The sequence below is a fragment of the Zonotrichia leucophrys genome, chromosome 11, assembly GCF_028769735.1.
Source record: "Zonotrichia leucophrys gambelii isolate GWCS_2022_RI chromosome 11, RI_Zleu_2.0, whole genome shotgun sequence".
NCBI classification, from domain to species: Eukaryota; Metazoa; Chordata; class Aves; order Passeriformes; family Passerellidae; genus Zonotrichia; species Zonotrichia leucophrys.
Genome location: NC_088181.1, coordinates 9,749,350 through 9,776,560, shown reverse-complemented (window position 1 = coordinate 9,776,560; position 27,211 = coordinate 9,749,350). Strand labels below are relative to the sequence as shown.

Sequence of the window (27,211 nt, the reverse complement as noted above, 5' to 3'; positions counted from 1 at the left end):
CAGCTGGCTGCAGATGTGTAATGAGAAAGGAATGTGTGTACACTTGGGCACAGCTTCCTCTCATCTGCAAAAAGCAGTAACAAAGTTAGAGACAACTGTTCTAACTTTCCACAAAAAGCCTGAATGCAGCAGGAGCTGGAGCTGCCACCAGCTGTTGGCTGGTCCAGTGCAGCTGTGAGTGACAGACAGACAGACAACCTACTGCTGTCCTCTGCCTGCCCACACCTGCAGAAGCTGCTGGAAAACAACAGATTTCCAACAGGAGCACAACCTGTTCCACAGTCCTGCACTCAGTAACTTACTCATTCCCAAACCCTTTTCTGCGCAATTAAAAAACCCTTGAAGGCAGCATTAAAAATTTTCCAGTCCCATTAATGGCAAATAAAGCCATAGCCTCAGCCACATAAGCATGGATATTAGTTTTTCATATAATATATATGCTACAGTATACTTATGTTTACAGAAATTCTCACTCAGTCTGGACACATTGAAAAATTAGAGGAGCACCACCTTCGCTGTTTTTTATGGTGTTATTATGCAGCACTGTGGACATCAACCCCAGGATAATCACAGACACCACATAAAACACAGGAGAGCTAACTTAGTTATAAAATAACAAATCTCCATGTTCTCTTTGAGGATTACCATCATGAGAGCCCCAGACAGAAGAGATGTTTATCCAGTGTGCTCTCTGCCTGCCGAAGAGGGGCTTCCCAGCTAGCAGGCAAGTGGAAAGGCACATTTCCATTGTCCAGGCTCACAATGTTTCATTTGTGTAACACTGAATCCCAACTTAATTAAATATCTCCAGAGACCAGGGAAATCTCAATATTCAGGGGCAAGTGGTCGAGCAGCCCCATTTCCATGTGTGTCACAGCTCGCCGGGTACCGCTCCAAAAAGCATCTGTCTCAGCAGCCTCATCTGATTCCTGCAAACAAGCTACACTTTGCATTTCTGAATTTAACAAAGATCACACAGCTGCCAACATACTATCAAAGCCTAAAGACCAAATAAACGTTTGGCTTCCCTCCAGCCGTCCTTGCTGTGGTATTATTACTGACAATAGAGCCAGAGCAGCAAAAGCAATGAGATGGCAAATTTACACATGTGCCATGTTTTTATACATTGTCTACATTTGCTGCTACAAGACTGTAAGCAGAACACTGGTGAGCATCTTCTGGTTGCAAAATCTGACCTATTTTAGGGCTTTATGAAAGCTGTACAGTGTTATTAGCGTATAAAAAAACCTGCAGATGGGCAAAATTATCAAACAATTCAAAGGTGTTTTATTTTCCCATGTGGGTAGTAGAAATACATCAGAATTCTATATTCTCAGGGCTACATTTTGCACTTTTTGAAGAAATTGTGCAATATCCATAAAACTTGGAAATCCAATCCTTGACATTTCCTTTAGCATCTACTCATTTCACTTTAATCCACGTATTCCTTAGTCCTTGCAACAGGAGCATGTATCAGAGGGTAGCATTTGTATTTGACCTGTGTAGAGGAGCTCTGCCACATTTTTCAGCTCAGTTAATAGCCCAACCACCCTCCCATCAAAAGCCAATTGAATGTACGGATAAGAGGCCCTTCCTACAGACAGTAATATAACTTTTTGATCTGTATCAGATGATTAGGACAGTCGACAAAGACAACTTCTCCTTTAGTACCTCTCCTGTTTGGTGAATTTCCACTGTGTATGAGCATCTGCAAGTGGTTAAAATAATGGAGCCAGAGGCTGGAGGCAGCTCATGGCATTACCTGCAGCAGAGCCCAGGCCAGGTCCTGAAAAACACTTTGTGTGAGAGCCTGAGCACTCACAGGACCCTTGGAATGATGAATGTCAAGCTCATTGCACCTTCCTGCTCTGCCCATGTTCCTTTGGGCAGCTGCGCTCTGGTCACTCTCCCTTTGCCCACAAGGTTGCATTACTTCACATTTTAGGGTCAATTCATTGCATTTTGGGAGGAACAGCTCTTGGAAGGAAGGGAAAAAGAAGCAAAACAGACGTGGGTGTTGCTGGGAATATTTGCTGAAGATATCCTATTGCCATTGTACATTTTCAAGCTTGGGATTTGTTTTTTTCTTCCTCCAAGGTTTCTTCTAATGTATTCTTTCTTCAAAGTTTGTGCTATCTGTGTAATTTTTCAATCAGGGATTAGAGAGGATTAAGTCCTTGCTAGCCTGTGTCTCTCAGGGAGTGTTAGATGTACATGCATACTTTACACACAATTCCAGTACAACTGCTCACATTCATCTCAATAGAGATGAGTAGTGGCTTATTTTATACACTACAGAATAAAGTCAAGACCTGCCCAATTGTAGATTTATCTCCTCTCTGGCCTGTCCTCACGCTCTTTGCATTCTGTGTGTTTTTTACATAAAAACCCAACCTCACGAATAATTGCCTGTGTATAGTGCTGGTTGCCCCTGATGCACAGGTGGTTGACAAGCAAAAATAAGTTTCAGCTACATGATACAATAAGGTCTCACAGGGTTCATCATACACCTATGCCAGAAGGAAATTCCCTGTATTTCCTAGATTTGGGGATCCAAAAGCTCTACTTACTCCTGTTTGATTTGGGCCATTTCCCCTCCTACATTTAATTTTTTTTTAATAATGCCAATACAATAACAATGTTTTTTACCTCTGCTTTTTTCTCTATTACATTTGATAAAATTTATCTTGATTCTTTTGCTAAGTAATGCAGCAAAGAATATTTACAAGGACAAATTCAGTCTTACTTCTATTCTGTGTCACGCTTCCACACCAACATGCAGCTCTGCTTAATACAGCACACCAGCTTCAGCCAGCCAAAATAAGTAACAGAACTAGTGACAGGGAAGTCAAAATAATCTCATTCCAGCCCACCAGAATTGCTGGAGATATCCTCTAGTCACCAGTTTATATGGAAGCCTGTCCTGCTATTCCTGTATTGCTCTGGTTAGCCATGATGTCTAGATTAAACCTAATGTATCCTTATCTACAGACAACCCACATTCTCTGTTTCCCTAAGGATATTTCATATTTCACCTCCACCTTAATCACACTCAGGAGTTTATTACTTAAGTGCAATTGGTCAAGTAAAATTACATTTGTGTAATATTGCCTGTCCTGACCAAATAAGTGTGTATCAGTTCCTGGGCTTTGTTTCAAACAGAAACTCACAACAGCTAATTGAAAAAACAATAAATTTGCTGAAAATTACCATAAATAGTATTTGAATGTCTGAAATTAATTTTTTTAAGCAATCATAAAAAGATTTGCATTTATCTATAGTGACTGGAAAAGACTTATCATGAAAAATAAGAACATAAGGAGAGTAACAGCAGTAGCAAGAATTAATGATTGTGTATCTCTTCCAAGTTAACCTAAATATTAATTCAAGAACATGATGTTTTTTAAAAGTACAGGAAAAAAATAGTAGTTTAGTCCTTAAGTTAGGGGGGGAAAAGTTGCTTTGGTTATGGTGCCCAGACTTGAATTCCTTTATCATTTGAGATCCTTATTAAGTCACTTGCATGGTATAGATTACAGTTCAATCCTAAAATTCCTCTACATTTATGTTTCTTATGTTTTTTACTTTGATATCCTGCCTGTTTTAATGAAGAACAGGATGTGCAATAGCTTGTTACTTACGGCAGTACTTTGACAAGAAACCTGGATCTTAATAAAAACAGGAAATAAAATCCTTCATATTAAATCAATTCTTTAAAAAATAAGCATGTGAATGTCATATTTAAGATTAAAGGTATTTCTCTTTCCAGGAAAGGATCATAATAAGGTGGGCATGTGGCTATTTCAAAACCTGCACACATTTGGTAAAGAGCTTATAGAAAACAGTGTCAAATCCCATATTGAACCCAGCTGCTGGTTCTTACTTTTTGATGTAAGGCTTACTTCCTGCAGATATACATCAAATTAAATTCTTCACTAAGCTCACAATGGTGTTTTCCCTTTAAGCAGAAAGGCAATACTTACCTGAATGAAATATTATATCTCTTTAATGGGTTTCCACACTGGAGCCACATTCTCCATTTAAAAATGTATGGTGACAGTAGGAACAGAGAGAAACTTGCCATCTATTAAACCAGTTTATTTTCTCTAAAATAGCTTTAATGAAGCCAGTTGGGATTTGTTACACCCATGATATATCTGGTGTCCTGAGAGCAATTTTGATAGGACTGTTCCTCTACTGGGCCTATTTCCCATAGTTCTGACCTCTGGGGATTTTAGGAGTGCTCCTCTGAAGGGAAGCATGGAGTATTGTAATGACAGATGCACCTCAAAAATAAGGGTAAGGGACAAGAATAATGAGGCAAAGGAAATGGACAGATTAATACAGGTTACATAGTTTTCCAGGCTTTGTTTGGAGAACTTGAAACATGCAGTGTTTTTGACTGCAGGAAAGAATTCCCACTAGATACAAACCAGAAAGATTTTGCTTCTAATTTTGATTCAGTAACATCTGCAAATATCTGTCTGAAGTGATAATACACTGTCTCCTCTCAAGAAAACAAAGGATTGAAGAATGATGGAGCAGTCAACAAAGAGGTGCAATGTGTTATATGTTAAACTTCCTTACATTCTGTCAGCCTCCTTTGCCTTTTGGATATATTTATCACTAGAGGCCAAGAAAAAGTCATAAGATTATTCAAATGCAAGTTAAAATACAGAGCAGAACTCACCAAACATTGCATTAGTTACCACACACTCTGTGGCCCTTAATCTAGACAAGAGCTCATTTCAGGGTCCAGATTCTAAATCCAAATTCTAATGATGTGGGAGGAAACATGTAAGCAGTATAACAACAGGCAGGAATAAGCTCAACCACCCTAGGCTTATTTCCCAAAATTCCAAGCAGATCACTAAGGCTAAGGGTGCAAAAGGCACTGGACAGAGGTCCCTATAACACCATTTTAAACCAGCTCTGACTTGCAGAAAAGCAGCTTTGCCAGACAAAATGGGGAGGCAAAACTGAAAGCATCACATAACTAAAGCACATCACTGAGAATTTCCCTATTTCACACCCAAAGGGTCTCCACAGTATTGAATTCCCAAAGTTTAACTTCAAATCTCACCAACCCAGCCCTCCCACTTGAGGATTAACTCAAAACCTCTCTCATTTGGAGACTGCCCAGCTGTGCTGAAAACCTTTGCTGGACCAAAACTCAAGCACAAAAGCCAGCCGGGTCTTTTACTTCACCAATTCTAGAAGTAACTTTTCCAGTAGTGCTGGCTCCCAGTGGCAGTGAAGAAAAATTCCAGCTGGGCACAGGTCTGCACATGGAGCCAGGCAGATTTACAGGGGCCTGGGGGCTTTTTGTGGATGAGTGGTTCTTAGCATAACCCAGCATCTCTCCCTCCCTTCCCTGCACAAATTGCTTTGCTCAGACTGCTGTATGCAGTTGTGTACAATGCACAGCCAGAGAGGAGGCTGAAATCTGGCAAAACTGAACATTGGCTTCACTGCACAATTTTCTTGGGTTGGTTTGATTGATAGAAACTTCTCCCAGCCCTATGGGTGTTTGGCTGCATTTCCTAGAGGATTTCTGATAAGACTTCTCCAGCCACTACTTATCTCCTGCAGCCAGCCATTTTCCATTCTCACAGCTACTTTTTCTTGTATATTTACTTTCAGCAGACTGACATAACTTCTACAATGCCAAAATTCCTATAATTTTTTAAATCTCTCTGTATATATGGATGGAATAATGCTAAAACACCAGCCAGCGCCTTCTCAAGGTGGCTCACACACAGCCAGCTCCCCACCTCCAGCCTAACTCACAGTTGCTTTCTTCCTACCAAGACCCACTTGCTTGAGCTAATCCCATTACATGTTTTCCAGATAGGCTGCTTGCCATGCACATGCCTGGGCAATGGCAAAACTTAAGGTTTCTTCTTGCTCACAGGGGTGTAGGCAAAACTGAAGCCAGAGCCCCACAGGGCAGTATTAGGCAGAAGCACGATTAACAAACAGTGCCAAGAACAGCAGACCCTGAGGAGGGGCTGTGGTGATATTCACCCAGAAATAAGAAAAGGAAAAGGCATCATTTAGAAAAGGATTGGGGAAAATTGAGCGCAAAAAGTGGGAGTCCTTGCTAAGCCACAGATGGAATTCAAAACAGTGGAGGAGATTTAAAACATTTTTAAAGCCTGACTGTACCAGAGCAGTACTGAGTAGCTCTGGCAAGTCTTACTCCTGTTGCCTGCCCCCCACTTGCAGCTTTTGTGCCTGTGACTATTTCCTGAGCAAGAGAAGCTTTAAACACATTATTTTTAAACACACTCAAACCAATAGACCTCACAGAAACCCACTGGCAAACACCCTTTCCAGTACCAGTCATGGCCCAGCACTGGGACAGAGTCCTCCTCACACAAGAGGTTTCTCAGCAGGGACAGGACCATTACAAGCTGCTCAGATTGTTTCTCCACCACCACATTTAAGGGAGTAGACTGAAAAACTCCATAACCAGATCAAAAATCCCTTATAGCCTATTCCCCAGCATGTATGGGGAAATCGGTTACTTATTTCAACTGATTTCAGCCAACACAAATGCAAGGGGAGCATTTTATCCAGAGCCATGGTTTCCACAAGGCAGAAGACAAAAGCAGGATTGTGTGCCACCAACAGTACCTGGTACAGCTCCATGAGCTCCTGCAGAGCCACATCCCACACACACCAGGATCTGCTTGTGGGGCAGCACACGTGGGGCTGCTCAGCTCTGCAGCAGAACCCTGCGTGGGGCTCTGCTTGTGCACCACAGGGCCTTGCAGAAATGTTTTCCTTTGGCTCCAATGCATTCAATATGGGCTTGACATGCTGACATTTCATGCTGAAATGCATCTAGACACCCAGGGCAGAGCCTTTGAGAGAAGAGCTCAGCCCAGAGTCACACAAAGCTGGGGCAGTCGTGTAACTTGCAAATGTAAAATGCAGTGTTGGCTCTATACAGCAAAGCACACAGATATTGTTCCTTCCCTGCTCACGAGACGGAACTCTGTATGTGGTGATGCTCAGGCAACTTCATCTCTTTTATTAGAAAGGGTCCCCCCACCTTAGCTGACCAGAAAATTGGATGGATCAGTAATTTAAAAAAAAGAAAAATACTCACCTGTATTAATGCTTCAACACAGAGCTCTTCATGTGTTTTGCAAATACAGCAAAAGCAAACTCTAAACCATGAACAATTTTTCTTCTTTCACCCATCTCCAAGAAATCCATAGGGGAAAAGAGCCCAAGACCCTTCCTATTCCCAGGATGTTTTACTAAAAAAATAAACTTGCTAAGCTAAATTCCCTGTACTATGACTGAAACTTGCTCTCAAAATGAAGAGCATCTTAGAATCTATTTTTCCTCTCTTCCTGCAAGAGACCAGCTATGCTAGGTATAGCTATTACTGATTGAAAGAGCCTTTAACCTGAGAGAAGAACAGCAAATGATCCTGACTGATTTCTCAGCTGTCACTAATAGCCAAGTGGTCTACTTTACCTGGAGAAACCTTTGAAATAAATACATTTCCTTAAAAATCATCCTTCAAAGGAAAATGCTGAAAAGAACAGCGCAAAGTGTTTGAAAGGACAGAAGAATTTGCACATTGACTTAAATATGGCCTCTGGTTTTTTCTAAGAGGAAAAAATCCCTTTATATGATCCAGTTTTCACCATAACCATGGAATTGTAACCCAGACTGGCCCTGAGATATTCTACACTGTGGTGTTAAAGATACCTGGCATTACTTGCTATCATAGCAACATGCAGAGTACTGCAAACTGAACTCAAGGTAGTAACTTACTCAGACAATCCCATACCAGTGACTTCTGTTGCTTATTTCTTAATTAAAATGTAGATTGAATTTTCAATGCTTTCTTCTACAGAAAAGAAGAAAAAGATAGAAAGATTGCAGATAAGAGAATGCAGCATAATTACAAAGAGTGTGGTAACTGCATTTGTCAAGCATTTGGGGATCACTAGATGGAAAGAATTTAGTTTTTTATAGCAAGTCACAGCATGAAGCTGTGGACTCTCATTAAATGGAGAAATGGACTCTCATTAAATGTAGAAAACATGTTTTCCTAGCCTGTTCTCCCATTATCTCTATTTCCTAAACTAATTTAGGTGAAAGCTATTAACTGACATATTTCCATCAGGATTTTACATCTTTTGTCAGGTGAGCCAGTACAAGAAGCATTTTTCTTACAAAAACCATAGGTGATTCCTAACTTTATTTTTATGTGCCTACACTTCAGCAAAAGTTCTCTGATTTATCATGTTGCATCAGGAATCCCAGCTACCCTCATAATGAAAATGTTTTTCTACAGTTCCAGCTCCTGCAGAGCCCCATTCAGAGGAATGGTGAACACAGAGTGCGATGGAGCTGCTGGCTGCCTCAGACCATGTCCTGACAGCCAATATCTCGTGGAAAAGACAATATTTAAACTTCTGCTCGCTTCTCTAAATGCCTCCAGGCGCTGGCACGCAAGAGGGGCTCTGCTGGATGCACTCACCAGCAAAGGGAGGTGGCTCTGACAGCGATTCCAGGATCTGGGCGCTTGTGCCCACTAGATGGTGCAATGGAATAAAAATAAGCGCTGGGGACTCCACTGCTTAATATCTGCTATCCCGGAAAAATCTGTTCCAAGGATTCTTGGTTCTCATTCTAGCTGAGAAACATGAAAAATATTATATAACCATGCAGTTTTATACTTCCAATACTGAGTTGTTTTGAAAATTCCATCATTAAAATACATTAAATACTAATATTCCTTCAGTGTCATGCACAACAATAACATGAATAACGAAATAATTCATGTGAACTGTGTATTTGCTTTGCAAAGTATTTCAACAAGCATTTTATTGCACTGACAGTTATTAAAAGAGGAAAAAAGGGGATGTTCAGCATCCCTGTAATGCAAGGTGAGGATATATTTCATTTTACTCTTTTCTGACACTGCCATGTATGCTTTCCCTATGCATGTACTGGCTGGAAGCACAGGACTTCCATGAGTAACCCCCTTAAAGCTGCCCCTGAGAACAAGGGAAGTGAAAAGGAGCAGGAATGAGAAGGGGATGAACCTCGAGCTCAGATATGGCCCCATCCTGCACAGTGAGCTTGTCTCTCCCCACTCCAGCCTGTTTAACTCACTGATGTCATTGCTCAGACAAAGCACACTCATTAAACAGACCTGAAATTAAATTCTTCTTAATTCCGCACAGGTGGTGAAATGCGCCTCACCAGGAGGCTCTGCAGGAGCTTGGGAGCCTCCCCGGGCTCAATGCAGTGCCACAGCACTTCACCCTCCCCAGCCTAATGCCAAATTTCACCTGCAAACCAAAGTGATCTCCTCCTGAACTGCAGCAGAAAGATTAGAAAACACAAACTCCTGAAGTTGACAGCTGCAGCTTTTACTTAAAAATATCTTCCTCAAGAACAGCCAGAACATGGCTATGAGAAACCTTTGCACCTATAGCTGCTCAGGGTTTACACTCTGATTGGTTCTAGTGGCGCAATTTGCTTTAGGAGCTTCTTTTCAGGATGTTTCCTCATATCCACAAAGTTAGCTGGAATAATACCTGGCAATAATTACCACATCCTCATTTACTTTTGCTCACTGTTCTGCCAGAGCAGGAATTAATGAACTAGGGCAATAATGATCATTCTCAAAAGGTGACCTGGCTTTGAAGCCCCCTTTCCTCTCGCAGGCTTTATCTCGACTGCCTCATCCGAAACCCCATTTGTCACTAGAGGGCACTTCAAACCAAGCTGTCATTTCCTATTAGCCCCGTGTACAAACGGGCAGGGTTATTTATACCCAGCCTACAGAAAACTTGCTCTGGCTCCATGCAAGGATGCACAGCATAGCTAATGTAACTTTTCTTATGTTAGACAAACACGAGTTAGAACAAAAAAAGTTTCGTACTTTTGGAGAGCAAAACTGAATCCAGACCACATCTTTCTGGCAAGTCTAAACCAAAGCAGTAGGGAGGAGAGAATGGCTTGTTTTGTTTAACATAATTTGCACCAAAAACCCCCAAACATTTACAGTCATTGCTGCTTAACAGATTCTGTCTTACTACATTAAGCAGTGCTTTTTTTTTTACTTTTAACTTCTGTATTTCAGAGATTTTAAAATTTGAATCAGACATGAAACTGTTTGAAATAAATCTTTCTGAAAGGAGTGCCTAGAACCAGTCAAGTGCCATTAGTCTGTTCACATTAGGTAACTGATACCCTGATTTACCACAAGCTACTCACCAAAAGCTGCCTCACTTCTTGACAGCTCTGGGTCAACCAGTGTGGCCCCATGTATTCAATGTCACATTTCCCAAACCCATTAAAAGTTTGGAGTACAAGTGCATGAAAGCCCCACCCAAGGTGTGTCCCAGACAAAAGCTAAGACTCACAGAAAGCAAAGATACCTTTCAAATAACATTTGAGCTCATCACTGCATAAACAAGCATTTAATTAATAAATTTGATTGGCACTATGGGAATATTTGTTTCCTAAAACCACCTATATCCTACAGCCATGCAATTACATAAGTCTCTGGTTTAGTCGGGGTTTTCAAGGCAATTAAAACTTCAGGATTTGAAAAAAAATTAAAACATGCATTGCAATAGATGAAGGCCTGGAGACAAGTTACAGAAAATATACCCCAAGTTATTTTAGGATATTCTAAATGACTGCTCAGTATCATACTTACAGGACCTATGCTTCCTAATACCACTAGGTTACACTCAGGAGTAGATTTATACTAAAATTAGCTCTGTAAAATCTACTGCTGCCTACACACCTTTCATCAAACTCAAAACCAGTTTGATTTTTGCTTGCAGTGCCCCTTTAAGAGCTGCCTGATGAAAAGTAGGAAACAACAAGGAATCCCAGGCAAGGAGACAGCAGTCTGCTGTTCTGATAAGGCTTCATTACAATAGATAGGTTTTCTACTGCAAAATGCAGCTAATTCCAGTTCCAAATTAAGTAATCTTAACCAAAAAAACCATTGCTCTCAGGGGAAGATGTGAAATATTTTCAGTATAATATCAGAGAAATAAAACGTAATTTTGTGCAAAAGTTTGCCAGTTTGCCAACCGGAGGCTGCTGAAAAGGGACAGCCAGGGCTGCAGCTGCAGGTGAGTGCTCTCACACCAGGAAGAAGCTCAGCTCTGGGAGGGAGCTCAGGGGGGCTGCAGGGCCTGCCAGGACTCAAATGTGCACCAAGGGTGAGGCTTCAGCTGCACCACGCACAGCTCACGCTGAAAACCCTGGAACAGCTCTGCACAGCCCTGCAGAAACCCCTGCAGCAGTAAGGACACCTCAGGCCAACAAAAACAGCACTGTACACATTGAAAACTCCAGAACACCCCGGCTGCTTGGCCAAAGGCCATGAGCCAATTGTTGAGAATGGAGGAAACTGTAGTTTAAGAAAATACCCAGTTCAATTCTACAAAAGTCAGCTGCAAATAACAGGATTTGTCACTTTTCTTCGTGAACAGGCATTTAATGAAGAAACAATATCAGGACAGACTACAGAAAATTCTCAAATTTTACCAGAAGATCAAAGATCTTTCAAAGAGGAATCTCAAATGTTTGTTCCCATACTTTATATCAGATATTCACCTGTCATTAGAGCAAAAATAACCCAGTGGATGAACACCTTACAAAAGATGACTCCTTTAAGCAGAGCCAAAACCTTAAACCACTCCATGAGTGGCTTTGCAGATACATTTGTGATCTCATCATGGCTATTTCAGCTGAGCATGTAAATTACCAAGTCCTTAAATTTCGGAAGGAAATCAAGGAACAATAAAAATTGATTTAGCCATATAAATACTGGAAGTAATAAAGGCTTCATGAGATGTTTGACCTTCTGATAAACTGTGCTGCTAAATGATTTCTAGTTTCAGAGCAGCAATAGTGGTTTGGTAACCAAGAGACTGCTTCTATAATGTTTCCATGGGTAAAATATTTCACTCACTGCTGTCCAAAGTCAAACTTTTGGGAGAGGAGTCAATAGATTTAGAAGGATCAGACCCACACATGTTCTTTCAAGCCTGCACCTACCCAAAGGATGAAGTGATTCCTCTGATGTGACCCAAGTATACAAACTGATGAATCCAGTTGACTTTACTCCTTTAAATTTTAACTTAAGATCCCTATAGCTACTAGGTTTTTTACAGCACTCCTCTCTTATACACAGTGGTCAAGTATAGAGGTGCTTCAGACTCTTGCAAGACTGGTTCTATTGTCTATTACAGGCCCTGTATCATCTTCTTAACAACATTAGAAAGAAAAATGTTGCAATTTTCTTCAGAGGGAGAAGGGATTAGTATAGGAAAAGAGAATAAAACAGAAAGAGAAAGAAACACTATCAAATACAAGTGAAGAAGCATCAGGAAAGGAGAAACTGGGAGTTCTATAATACCTCTCCAGAAGAAATAGAGCATAGGACTTAAGGATTTCTTTTTTCCTTCATATTTACAGGAACAGTAGTTTGTATTTTACAGGAGGTCCAAAGCATTCCTTTCAAGTATTAAACAGCCCTTCCAAAACAAAACGGTTTTAGAACAAAATGCAGTACTACTATTGAACTATAGGAAGGAACTACAGGAAGTCCACCATAGGAATTATACTATGGGAGCATAATGTGTGACCTCTTAAATGAGCTGGACCCAAACTCGTTCTCCCATGCCCACAAATCCTTTCATAATCCTGCTGTGGGACACAGCTACTATAAATGTACATACTGCAACCTCCAGTCAGGATGAATTTCTGTACAGAAAATTCCCCACTAGCCAGAAGAAGCAACACTGAAGCTGAACTTCTTTCTTGTTCCCAAATTATTTTGTAATTTAACTATTTCAACATTTTCTGCACAGAGCTTCTATGCCACCACTTTCTTCAAGAGAGTCAAACTCTAGTGGATTTCAACAGAGACTCTGAAAAGAAAATGTATTTATCCCCAATAGAAGCAGCAGAAGCATCCTTTAAAATATCCCTTAAAGATTTCAGAATATTTTATTTCTCTTCTGTAGGTCAATAAAATAAAACTAGGGGCAATAGGGTCTCCAGCCTCTTGAAATTTCTAGAACTTGACCAGATCTGCCAGTTTGATACTTTATTTGAGGGCTTGTTAAATACTTTGAAACACATCATTAACAAAAGCCCTAGAGGATGCGCAAAGAAAATTAGTTAATAGAGGAAAAAAAATGAAACCTGCACAGTTAACCTTCAACCAAACACTGAAAAAGCTCAGCTTCATGATGCCAATTGAGGGATTACAGCACTGACATGTGCACACATCAAATTTTACTCCCAAAGTTGAATGACTAATATGGAATTTTACAAATGTTGTGAAGATAAAGCATAGCATGCTTTGATGTCTCTCTTTGTTATAATAAATTCCCTGAATTCATTTAGATGACCTTGATTTCTTTCATCATAAAAAAGGGGCAAAGTTGCAGCCTTCTCTTGTCTTTTAGCCCTGGCACATCACAGTTTAACATGATGTCATTTCAGTTGAGAATTCTCAGAACAGCAAAAAAATCTCATTTATCTTAATTCTAGGGTGCCCTGACCAGCCACTTTTTTATAGTAGGATTCAATTAGGCAATCCTCCGCAGGAAGAGCAACTTAAGAAATATTTTACAGCAGTTTTCTTCCCTCTTCAAATTGTCTCTCCCATGTGGACCCACAATTTTGAGAACTGGCAGGAAGCATCTCCTTCCTTTGCCCTTCAGGATAAAGCTGACTTGTCAACTCTAATGAAGCCTTCAGCACAGTTCAGGTGATTAAGGATAAAGTAAGAGCCTGACTAAGAGGGGAAGGGGAGCTCAGCACTGACATCCTCCCTGAGCACGGGAGCAGCAGCCAGAGATGTTTGCCACAGCAGGAGAAGCACACCAAGAGCTCCACAGATCTCATGGGTATGAGCTTGGCCATGTGGAGCCAGCTCAATGTGAAGGAGCATCCCCTTGTGCACTTCTGCCCAAATGCAGGAGTGTGGCAATGCTCCTTACTGTCACTGAGCTTTAAATGCCGCTCCCTCCCTTCCCCTCGCTCACAGAGGGGTCCTACAGAGCCACGTGTCCATACAGAACCTCACAGTGTCACTGTGAAACACCAAATGAATTCAGGGGTTGTTTTTTGCTCATTTGAAGAAGATGTTCACACTGCAGATCCTGATCCTGGTAAGAAGTGAAATCCCACAAACTTCTTTAGGACATGCAAGTCTGAGTACTCTTTTACACCATTCCATGATGCCTGACCACCCTCACACTTGGGATCAAAACCTTTTCCAAAACTCAGCTGTTTTTCTGGTCAGGCTGTTTACAGTTATTGGTGAAGCCTGAAGAGAAGAGTGGGAGAGTGAGAGCAGGCTGCTCATAAAAGGGTTTCCCTGCCATGTTTGGGGCTGGGACTGTGCTGCTCCCCCAGCTCAGATGCAGCAGAGCCACTGTCTCAGACCAGTCCAAGTCTTACAGCCACTTACTAATTACAGAAATGATCAACAACCACTTAAAATCCAACATCCAAACCAGCACCTGGTTCAAGATCCATGAACACTTTCACTGTCTACCCTGATGGCAATCTGAAAACTGGGAGAGCTGCTCCTACCAGAGCTAACCCAGCCCCCAAGGCAATACTGCATCACAGCTACCAGGAGTTACAACTAACTGCAGTTACAAAGGCACTTTAAAAACGAGCCTTGGGTTTTCCACACTCATTCTTTTAAGTTTGTGAATCATTCTGGAGTTGACTGCAGATATCTGACCTTAGCAAGGGCACTTCAGAGCATTTATGATGTGTTAAATAACACTGCACAGACCTGCCAAGCCATCGACTGTGCTGTGCTAGCAGGAAGCTCCACAGCAAACAGCAAGGCCCTAACACTATTAACACTATTTCATCCTCTCATCCAGAACTTACCTGCCTGTATTTGGTATCAAGAGGCTTTTGGAACAGAAATCAACCACCACAGCAAGAGCAAAGCAGAAATTGCTGCCTTGCAGCGTTTCAAGCACATTTTACTTCAATTTTATTTTCTCATTTTAAAACAAGTTCACACAAAAGCTGTTTGCTTTCAAAGAGAAAATAAATACACAGAAAGGCTGTTTGAAGGTCACAGGAAAATCCCCCACAGAAAACAACTGTGCACTGTACATATTTACCCAAACAAGTCTGTAGCTATATAAGGCCTTTCAGCCTGGGGTTTCAAAGTTCTGGTCATCATGGTGAGCATTGCACTCTGCAGTGTTTCTTCAAGAGCATCCCCATTTGACCTGCCCAGTTTATGCCATGAAATGCCATACATTTAAAATGTCTTCATGTCTGCTTTAATAGTTTTTTGAAACAGAGGCACACAAGCTGTATTTACTGCTGGAAGTAATAAAATTCCAGCACAGAGCCCTCTAAATTTTGACTCCCATTACAATCACTACGACAAATATTTTCCTCTGTGTTGCAGTAAAATATTTAAAGATGACCTGCCTTTAAAATCAGGGCTACATATAAAATAATTCTGCAGATAAAATCAATCCCTCTATCCCACACTAATTTTACACCAGAAAAAAATCCCATCTGACTTGAATTGTCTGCTGGCTGAAATAAACTCCAGAAGCCCAAGAACAGGCCTAAATCACAAGATTTGGACTGGACATTAAACAGAGCCAAAGTTTTGGGTGTGCATTACAGGAAACCAAACCATCATCATCAACCTGAATTTCAGAAAGAAAAAAAAATTGTGCTTGTAGCGGCCAATTACTGAAAATTCAGAGATTTTATAAAATATCTCAATTCCTCTATCCCCTTCACACATGAACAGCCATGGCAATGTGTCATTTAATTTCCCTCTCTTTTTTTTTTTTTACTGCTGTCAATAACAAACTTTTAGCACTTTTCAGGACACCCCAGCGTTTGCAGCTCAGGAGGGTTTAAATTTGACCCTGACAGTCCATGAGAAATTTAATCGTGGCTTTCCCTTCCTCTGATTGCGTATGTGGGAAGCAATATCTAGTGCTTGGTTTCACTTGCTGAGAAATATTCAGACTTCCTTAATAGATTTGGCCATTTGGGAAACTAACCTTTTTTTCCCACACCCCATTTTTTCCTTTTTTCTTAAAAAAAAAAATTCCCCAAAAAGAAAAATCTCCAAGACATGTCAGGGCATGTCATGGCCACTTTAAGTCCTCTGACATGCAGCCAGTAATAAAACTGCAGTATAATGCACCACAACAGAGTGACTTATGTGCAAATATAAAGGGATTCACATGGAAAAAGCAAAAACTGCTAAGGTACCATGTAGATAATAGAAATTGCACAGGCTATTAGGTAAAATATGAATAAATAACCGTTAATGGTTCAGCAACAGTAATAAAGGAAGATGCAAAAAATCCCAGAGGTCGTGTCATGTGCTCTGATCTACTAAAAGTGGGTTAACTTTCCCAAACTGGGAAAAAGCCACAATTAACCTTCTAAAACACATTTTTAGAAGTCTAAATATAGAAAAGTGTCATAGGAGAGCTGGTTGGGGATTTTCTTGCCTTTTTTTAATGAAGAATTATTGAAAACATTATTTCTCATGTGATTTCAGTGGACTTTTGATTAATAGCATCAGAAAAATAAAGCAGGAATACAGTACATTTATGTTTCCAAGCTCAACAATTTTGTTTGAGGAATTGTATTCTAAGCTATTTTTATAGGCAAAACAACCAATATATGCCAGAGAACCTGCACTATTTGTGACTGAAAATAAATCTGACCACGTAACAAATCTGTAAATTAAACACAGGAGAAAAAGAAAAAAATCCCCAGCAGTTTCTGAGTTTCAGAGGAAGAGGTCTGTAACCCCTCTGTGCTGGGGCATGCCAGATGTGCTCAGGTATAAAATAGAGGTGAATCACATAAGCTGCTGTAGTTCCAGGTACATTTCCAGCCCTGACTGACCTTGTAGTGTGGGGTGGGGGATGACATGGTAACAATAACACACAACTGGAAAAAGTCACCAAACCATCAAATCTCCTGACTGACTCACAGCTACAATGCTGGATCTTTTATTGCCTCGAGATAAAAGAATTTTATTTAGACTCAGAAAAGTGTTTCCTGTCAAAGTTCAGACCCTGGAAAACTCCCACTCCTGAATTCTCTCCCTCTCCACCAACTGAGTTTCATAACTTCTGGATTCAGGCAAAACAATTTTAAATGAACAAGCAGCACATCACATTCTAATCCTCTTATTGTGAATTGCATCTACTACCAAACCACACAGAGAACACCCCTGAAGCCACTGACAGCCAGACTAAGCAAGCTCAGCAGAGATAAATACTCATTCACTGGAAATTGCAAATTTAATAGTAACACAATGATTTTCAATACTATTTTTAAGATAATGCCAGAAGTACTCTCAAGACCTTCTGGCTTTCCAACTGAGCTGGCACAAAATACTAATTTCAGCTCCACAGCTATAGATATCCTGTTACTGACAGCTGTTTAGGCAAAGCTGGCTTCACAAGTGAGCATGTCTTCCCTTATGTGTACACAGAAAAGCTGAAAATAGAGGGGGAAATTCTCTTTGTTTTGCTTACCCAGCAATGTCCAGTTACTTTGGGGAAATTAGTCCCTTAAATTATGGACAAACACACATTACATTTACGTTTCACAAAATCCTGAAATCATTTATTACCTTCTCTCAACAGAAATCTGAGTTTGGAAAGCCAAACTGGCTCATAAAGGGACAACAGGCTGAAAGCAGCGGAGCCTATGTTAGGGCTTGAAGCAGTTAGAAAAATAAATTTTCAAAGCCTGTTATCATAGTACTTTTTATCTTTTCCACATAAGCAGCCTATCACAGATACTCTTCATAATTAAAAGCAACCCAAATAAACCACTTAGAGGAAATTAAAATCAAAACACATGGGCTGCTTTGACTAAAGTCTCAACTTCTTTATATTGAGCTTACATCAATCTCCATTACAAGATACCATTCTTAAACAGGAACAAAATACTCGAGACATTATATTTTGTTAGGAAACATTCCATCCCACATATTTGTTTTCTTTTCTTTTCAAATGTGGGGAAGGCCAGATACACTGTCTGCAGTACCTCCAGGGTCTCCTGACAGAACTACAATACCCAAGAATAATAATCAACCCAGGCTCAATTATAAGTGCAGTTAAAAAAAAAAAAAAAGCGTCACAATCATGATTTATCCTTACCCAGACACACACACCTCAAAAGACTCAATTAACCTAATGAAAATGCTCTGCACCTTTTCAAGTTGCCATGTCAGAAGTTTGGCTTTATTTTCTGAAGTTTGTTTAAGGTCACCAAGTGGTCAGATCAGTTTATCACCAAGACATCCCAAAAGTACCCAGAATTGCACAGTTAATCCTCTCTTCTCACGTATTTCAGCTTTATCTATGGCATATAAGGTAAAGAAATGGTACAAAACACACACACAGACCTGACCCATAAAACACTTGCTGCTTTTTGAGAGACAGAAAATTGCTATCAAGTTCCTTTGAGTCTCAAACACAGTTTGTTATTCAATAGCCTGAAAGTATTAACTGTATTCTTGACCCACAAAACTTATCACATCCCATTTCATAAAAGATCTCTAGTTACTTAATTTCTCTGCTTCCTACACATGCTTAAAACTTTTATCTAATATAAACTAATACAAGGCTTTTGATTTCAGGGACAATATGTTAGGGAGCTTCATTTTCATAACAGTATTCATTAAGTGACATTGACAATAATTATTCCCAAATAGAAACAAGCATTTATTCAATAAGCAACTGAACAGGCCTAACTGCATATTTAAAGCAGAAAATGAGAATATTTTTATTCAAAATTAAATTTTGTATTAAGAGATTTGTAAGAGTGTTTTGTTTTCTAGGGGAAGAAAGTAAAGAGAGTAAAGCCCCTCTGAAAAATTCCACATTACTTAGATATTTTTTGAAACACACATGAAGACACCTGTTATTGAGTAGAACTTTGGAGCAGATAATGCCTTAAACAAAGATGCAGACACACTCAAGCACTCACAAAGACTAACTTCTCCTAAGTGAAAGCAACCTCCAGAGAGCCAGGGAAAAGAAACCTTTGATCCCTTTGAAACACAGATTATCACTTACATTTTCAGCTGCTGCAAATCTAGGTGGCACAAGTGATTTCAATTCCCATTGACTTTAGGGAGTGCATTTGAATTACAGCAGCTGAAGACTTTCCTGTAGCTGTGTTTATGCACGGAGACCTCATGCAGCAGTTCATTTAGGGAACATGGGCCAGCCTGAGAGGACTGCACAGCTCTAAGTCAGGAGCCTCTCAGCCACCACAGGCAAGGCCAGGAGCAGGAGCCATTTGTGCTGCTCAGCTCCTGGTCACGTGTGCCTTGCACATGTCTTGCTTGCTTAAAATCAATGCATTGTAAAAGAATTGTTCCATTTCTCCAGAGAGCTACATAACAAAAGAGGGCATGGAAATTTTAAGTACATCTCACCCCCCACACTGAAGGCTAAGGATGCATTGCAGACACCACAACAGAATGTTCTCGGAGATATAAAGCCGCTGTATTGCCTCTGGGAGGTTGCCTGGTCTGGTTTCATGCACCTTGCCAAAATTCATTGCTAGGAATGCAGCTGCCCTAGGCTTTCTGTGATAGAACTGACTCCAAAAGTGTTTGGTTTGCTCCATCAGAAGGCGCTGCTATCCCTTACTCTGAAAATAACTTTCTTGTTTTCTTAAATGACTTCACCGAGATGGTTTTAATGCTTAGATGAAGCCCTACAAATCAAACCAACACAAAAGATGCTTTGTTAAATTTCAATAAACAAGACATCTGAGGCTGAGTGATCCATTCTGCCTGCAATTATCCCGATGTAAGTGGAGGAGTTGGGGTATTTGTATGACACGACTGAATGTTAGCCTTGATCTGATCACATGTAACTGAAGACAGAATTTGGCCTACAGCTACAAAGTGCTCACATTTAAAACCCCAGCTCGGTCCTCCCAGGCAGCCTGCACTGCACAAATGCTCTAACATGTAGATTTGGCAAACAACGGACTACTGGAGAGGGAAACGTCCCAGAGCAGCCCACAATAACAAATTGTCACTGTTCAGGCTAATAAGAACAAGCACTTAGCAAAGCTGACATGCAGAACTAGACTGATCTTTACATGGAAGCAGGTGACAGCAGCGACAGAGACATTTATGGAATTTGGAACAGCACATGGAACAAGGGGACCGCTGTTCCTCCCACTGTGAGAGTGCCTTAGGCTGTACACAGAAGCATCAGGCTTTAATCTCCTACATACTGCTCAGAACTGAGGCCTTAATCAGTGTTAGATGAAGAGATATTTTCATATATATTTTTATTCTGGATGGCAGAGAAACACATGCCCTCATTTGAAACCTTAGAAATCAGATGTACTGGGGATTTTGTGCATGTGTCACCAAGCATTAAAGAAAAGTACCTCTCACTAATTTGCTAAAAGCTAAGCTAGGCAGTTATGAAACAACTTTATAGTCATCTGGTTTTGGTGACTGCTCCTTTTCTCTTTGATGCTGCATCCCAGATAGTACCTGACAGCACAATACCTAGTGGGATCATCATTCTGTTGCATACCTAGAGCTCATACCTTGCTTTTCTCTCCCAAACAGCAAACCAGGCCTTTGTTTCACTCATTTCTTACCCATGTTATCCATTAATTTTGCTGTCTTTTTACAGCTTATTACCACAGAAGACCTGAAAAGACCATCACTCCCTAATGTCTGAATGAAAATTTGAGAAAGTCTGAGGGAGGAATGTTTTGTTCATGGTTAAACAAGCACAAATGGAATGGCTAGAGGTTATAAATGTTTGCATTTTTTAACAGGGTGCTTAAAGGCATTTTGAATATAAATACAGACATAAAACACATGCTTTGAGGAGCTCAAAATCCAAACATTCCATTTTGGACAACTGCTCAGAACAATGTGGGACTGTTCTTTGCATTTCCCTAGAATAAAAAGGGAACTTAACAACTGTTAGTATGTCCAAAAATTAGGAGCTGATCTCTTGTGTTGCCCCTCTGACCTGATCCAGTGAATGCAGCAGAGCTGGATACAGATGTTGTACAACACACAGGCTGGAGCTCTCAGAGTGCCCTTGGAAGGGCTGACCCTGAAAGCCTGAAGGGGCCTGCCAAATGCAGAATGCTTCTCTTGCACCAACACAGTGGGGGATACCTGTTCTTGCAGATCTGCTTCCAATTCACTGATTCCCACAACAGTAAATGATCTTAATCTTAAAAAAAAAAATGATCTTAATCTAAAAAAAAAATGTGGTGGGCTTCTGCTAAGTCTGAGAAACCGAATCTCTCTCCAGAGCAATGTCACTCCCAACTGCGTTCTCTGGGACACACATTAAAAAGTTCCTAAACTTATGCCAACAGGCATTTCCTGTTTCTCAATGCTGGTATTCTCATTTCTTTTTGTGCCAGAAGTTAAGTGTAGAAGGTGCCTTTAGCTTAAGAACATAAGAAAAGTCATAATAGTTCAAAGAAATGCCTCTGTTGGGTCGGTCCTGGCAGGTCAGGAATGCGTGTCTAGAGAAGAACATGAGGCAATAAGCCCATATCATGGCTTTTCCATGTATAAATTTTACAAGCTCCAAAGGGTCAGTGGTTCAGGGGCCACCAGAGAGGAAAGGTGCCTTTAGATCACTTTGATTGCAATGGATTTACCTCACAACACAGCAAGTTTGTATGAACTCAACACGCTTAGTGCTAGAGCTAGGATCAGAGCTGGCATTATTCACCCTGACTGCATGCATATTAATTGACATTAACATTTTCCACCTAATCTGCAAACACCAACTGCAGAGGTTGTATTTCACTGCTTATTGCAAGTGAACAACAGTTAGTTACACAGCCCTCCTTGGCATTGTTATTTTGAAGTTGCCCATAATCTTTCTTGCTCAAGACTTCACAGATCTGTACCAGCAGAGTTTTCATCACAATATGCTCTTAACCAGCAACTCAAGCACCTGAGAAAACAGAGCCTACTTGGCACTCCTAAAAAGCCACAACTCTCAGATCTTCTCATGGCTCAATAACATGGTATTGAGCACACTCAGAGGAAGCACAGAGTGCCAATGCAGCACTTGGGTCACAAGAGAGCTTGCAAAACTGAGGGATGGCACTAGCTGCCCTCCAGATGGGTTTCCTTCACTATGTACAGCATCTGCATGGATTCCCATGAGTACTTTTGCTGTCAGTTTAAGGGGAGTAAAGGCCACGTTGCCATGTTTGCCTTGGATTAATTTTAAGTTTGGAACAAAGAGAACAAATCACAGTTTCCTACTTGCACACTATTTCCCCATGTCACAATCCCATGCACACTTACCAAGTCTGACAACACGCAGCACGGCTCCTTTCTCCTGACACTTCAGCAGGGGAACTTTCCAGAAGAAAGCCTGGCACAGGTACCTCCAGAGTGGAAGCATTAATGCTGTTCACTTACACACTGTCCAGGTGATGTCTTCTGCAGGAATGCCTGAAAGTCACTCTCACCTGTAGCAAATTTTGATATATCCTAGTGTCCCTTCAGACATTTGGGATGCCTTCATCAGCACTTGCAGAAAGAAAACTGCCTGACACGGTCATAGTTGAGACCGCCATGAGCTGCACAGTAACACCACTTCAGAAGGCTGCAAGCATCTGCCCTTCTTGCTCTTTAGCTCAGCTTTTATCCCCTCCTGTTAATGCACCGCACCTGTGTGCCCCTCATGGTTGATGCATTTCACCTGTGTGCCCCTCCTGTCAATGCCCTGCCCCTGTGTGCCCTCTGCTCCCTTTGGTGGTTGCTCAGTGCCCCTGGGCACTCCATGGCTCATTGCTGTCAGTGCTGCTCACCTGCTGCTCACAGCTGTGCCCATTGGGGATGAGGCTCAGCCCAGCCCCACTCCCAATTATCACAAACTGATCACCTACATGGCACTTGTTGATACAAAAGACCAAAACAGATGACAATGCCAAATCTTTATAATGTCTCTATTTCTGCCATTAGTTTAGATGTTCTCTGAGTAAATACAAGCCTGGAAAGTATATAATAACTATAACTTCAGCAAATTCTGTTGTAAGATAACAGAGATAACCTTTTCTACTTGCCAACTTCACTCATGTGCTGAAAGTATTTAGATGAATTTAACATTCTTGAATTATTTGGGTTCCTTATTCTTATAAATATTTATACTCAGCATGAATCCAAGAGAGTGTCTCCATCTAAAAATAACATTGTGATTTGTGGCTTTGCAAATATGAGATGGGAAGTCAGAGCATCACAAACTAAATACAGCAAGTGTGTGTAATTATCCTCATTAAAACACTTTGAGTGGAAAATTTTAATTACCCTGGGATATAAGAGAAAGCAGGGCCGACATCCCCTAGATCCTGGTTGCAGAACACTTATGAAGGCCGTGTAATCCTGGATTTCTAGTAATTTGTTCAGACTTTCAGGGACTTGCTTCCAGCCCTGGAGCTACAACCTGTCCAGGCAGAGCTGAGGCAGATGCATGGCCACTTCCTGAGTAAATCCCTGGAAAATTACTCCATAAATTTCTAGGAGGCTGGTGGGGAAACTCTGGTCTGAACTTCCAAGTGTCAGAGTTGGAATTTGAAAAATCCTATGTTAAAGCTCTAAGCAGGACATTTAAAGTTCTGGTGTGCCACAACTTCATTGTTTTAAAAGCAATTTGCTTGACTACAAGCTGAGTATTTGATGTTTCCACTCAGTGGATCCTGCCTACAAGTGGGAAAGGGACGCAGAAGTACTAATGAAAACATCACTATCCCATAATTGCAATCTGTCTCATATTTGTAGCTGCCTTCAGGAGAATGGACATTTTACTCTCATTCTCCTACCATCCAGTTCAGTTTTAAAGCCCAAATCCTCAGCACACATTGTCTCTTCCCCATTGAGACTTTTTCCTTTTCCCCTCCAAACACCTTCCCGATGTTTCCCAGTGAACCCAGGATGTTCCTGCCTTGCTGAATGAGAGGGACCACAATCCTTTCCACTTCTGCTCTGAATGAAGGCACAGCAGGAAGAGCTCCTCTGGTGATGTTTATGCAGCTGTGCAAGTCTGCTGGAGCGAGCAGCAGAATTGCAAACACCTGAGTCATTCTATCACCATACCCATACTGCAGAATCCATGTCCTTCACTACCAGAGCAGAGCTGATCCTGCATTGTAAAAAACTCCAAACTCATGCTCCCTTCTTTGAAGAATGTAAAATGAAATAGAAATTTTAAAAATAAATAGAAGTTGTGCATCAATTCTTCTTACTAGGCAATAAATGCTTTGTAAGCTTCTGATTCTTGTCCTTCTTGGAAATGCACTCAGTTTGTCTTTCCTCTTGATAAGGTGACTGCAGTGGGCGGACACTCTGGAATACAGGTACTTAAGGAATGACTCAGGATAATTAAGTGACTGCAATTTAACAGCTTAGCTTTTACTTTTCCCTCTCTAAGTACTTAGTTATAAACCTAGCCTTCTTGGAAAACTACTCTCTTCAATTTCCAGGGTGTCAGACCAGTGTTTAGCACTTTTACTCATTTCATTGGCACAGACTTCTATCCAGAGGAACAAGGCACACACAGTGGAAGCAATCATAGTCCCGGGACACATTCACTGTAATGCTTATGCTCTACCACAGCTCTTTGGCTTGGAGCAGAAGTAGAGATAAAAATAGCACATAAGGAATCCAATTCACAAGGTTCCACAATGCCCCTTGCCTAACATTTCCTCATGTTCTCACCCATTCTCCACACATGCATGACAGTAATCCAAAGGAGAATGCACTTACTACTGCTCAACCTTTGAAAGCATTATTGGATTGCTAACACTGCAGTGGAACACATTTTAATGACCTAATCATTAAATATTTTTGTTAATTTCATGTTGGTGTGAATGCATAAAGTTTAGATTTTCTTTATTTCTTTTTTTAGTTGAATCTTCAGAGTAAGAAACATCACCCCATTCTGCACTTGCTGAACCAATTCAGGCTCCAAATGGTTAAACTCTTACAGGGGAAAAAAAAAAAAAAAAAGACATTTTTTCCTTCTGGGCTTCCTCACTACAGTTGAAACTGAAAACAGAAGGACCAGAATACCACAATAAAGGCTGCTCTTACTGTATTTTTGAACTGACTAGAAGAGACAGGAAGATCAAGAAAGCCTGTGAGAGATAATAAAAGACAAGCACTTGAAAACTGAATTGTGATGTGGCCACCAGAAATACCACTCAGAGAAACAAAAATACTTGCAAGCATGTCCCTGGAGGATGGACTGCCAAGCCCTGGCTCAGCAGCTCTGCTGGATTTTTAAAGACAGATTATGCAAGAATCTTCTGTGAGCACAAGGAAGAGAAAAGCAGCAGTGGATTTTGTCAAGCTATCATGAAAATCTAGGAATTACCATATTAGATTAGGCTGTGCCTCCTATCAAATTCCTCTCAGCAGTCATTAGCCCCAGATGCTCCAGAGGAAGCTGAGACAGGTCTGGTATATCATATTCCCCAGGAGACCTGGCAGCCCTGTTTCTCACAGTGTGTGGATAAAGCACTGGAGCATCAGAGAAGGGCTGCCTCTCTGTGTGCTCCACAGAGCTCCTCCAAAGAGGAAATGCATGAAACTTGGCCCCTAGCTGGCAGGTCTCTGGATGTTTTCAGAGTAATTCAGGGTAAGCTCCAGTCCAAAGAACATTTCATTCGTAAGTGTTTTCAATAAAGCAGTGGAAGCCACCCACATCCTGCTGGGACAGTATGGGTTTGTGCTTCTGAGCTCTTGAACCATTTCAGGAAAAAATGATACACACCAGAGCCCTTTTAAATGTCATATCAGGCAGTAAGTGATATTTGGCACAGTGAACTAATTAATTTTTTAATAAAAAGGAGTTATCTAAATTTTTCTATGAACACACAACAGTAGGCCTAGCTCAAATGTTTATGCAAGATGAGTACACAGCCCAATTTTTTCCCCATTACCTTTTGAGAGGGAGCAAGGTGGCCTCAGGCAGGCCTCAGTCTCCTTGGGAGCATCACTAGGGAGCTGTACCACTTCAGACTCCTTCAACAGGAAAGCATTTCAAAACCAACCACACACTTTAATTACTGGCAATTAGAAATGCCTGGGTTTGTCTGTTTACAGCTGAAAAATGTTAATGTGTGCCAGTTGTGTCAGAAAGTTTGATTAAGCTCTTTAAACTGAATTTGAAAAACTTAAAACACTCCAAAGACTCTGATCAGAGTGTCTTGGGGGGCTTTCCAAAGTGACATGTAGAAGCCAGAACTGCTTTAACAGTCTCCTCACTGGTCCCAGTGGGCCAGAGCTTGCCTTGCAGAGACACACACCCAACACAGCTGGCAGGAGAGATTTCTGTCTGGCACTTCCACAAAGACCAAGCAGCATCTCAATCTTATCTGGGATCATTATCTGAATGGCAAACTGGAGTTACACCTGAGGTCCCAATGACTATCCCTGGTGCCAGTGGGGTTTATAGAAGCAGCTATGAAATGAGATAAAAACACACACACACTCCACTTTACAGGTTAGCTGCTTTTTCAGCATACAGCAGAGCTGTGTCAGTCACTGTCTTAGAAATTTGAAGACTGCAAGAAACATCAACAATAAGAGAGTGATGTTAGACCAAGTTCATGGGCAAAATACAAAGAGAGCAAAAGGTACTTTTCCAGGCCCAGCAGAGATGATATTCCCATGGACATGTAAAGCTGATCGTGAATGCTTGCTACAGAGCTCTCCATGTGTCATAAAATATGAGCAATAAAATAAAGTCAAAGAATTGAAAAGACAAATGACAAGCCTCTGTGCATCATTAATGAATGATGAGGGTGGAAAGGCAGAAGATAACCCTCCATGCATATAATAATGATGTCTTTGACTGGTGGTGCTTCTCTATGCCTGCACGTTTAATAAGATGTGTTAGAATTAAAAATTTAAAAATCAAGTCCATGTGCTCCATAAAATATGAGGAAAGAAGCAACTCTTGCCTAAGTTAAGATCTTAGCATTGTACATCTTATTAAAGAAGGAGATGTGTTGATTTATGCAAATACTCATAAATGAAGCATGACAGTATTCCAATTCTGATAACAAACCAAGTCATACAGTCAGTAATCTCATGTCTCATCAAAGGAAGAATTTTGATACTTAGCAA

At 40.8% G+C, this 27,211-nt stretch overlaps 1 long non-coding RNA gene across 1 annotated transcript; it reads right to left on the bottom strand.

Moving 5' to 3' along the window:
* Positions 1 to 8,234: 8,234 nt before the first annotated feature.
* LOC135452886 (uncharacterized) lies at positions 8,235 to 26,100 on the bottom strand. The gene is made up of 3 exons (XR_010441723.1): positions 26,023 to 26,100; positions 22,385 to 22,551; positions 8,235 to 8,665 (listed from the first exon to the last, which is right to left on the bottom strand). It is a non-coding gene; the product is annotated as an uncharacterized LOC135452886 (long non-coding RNA).
* Between the last annotated feature and the right edge of the window lie 1,111 nt (positions 26,101 to 27,211).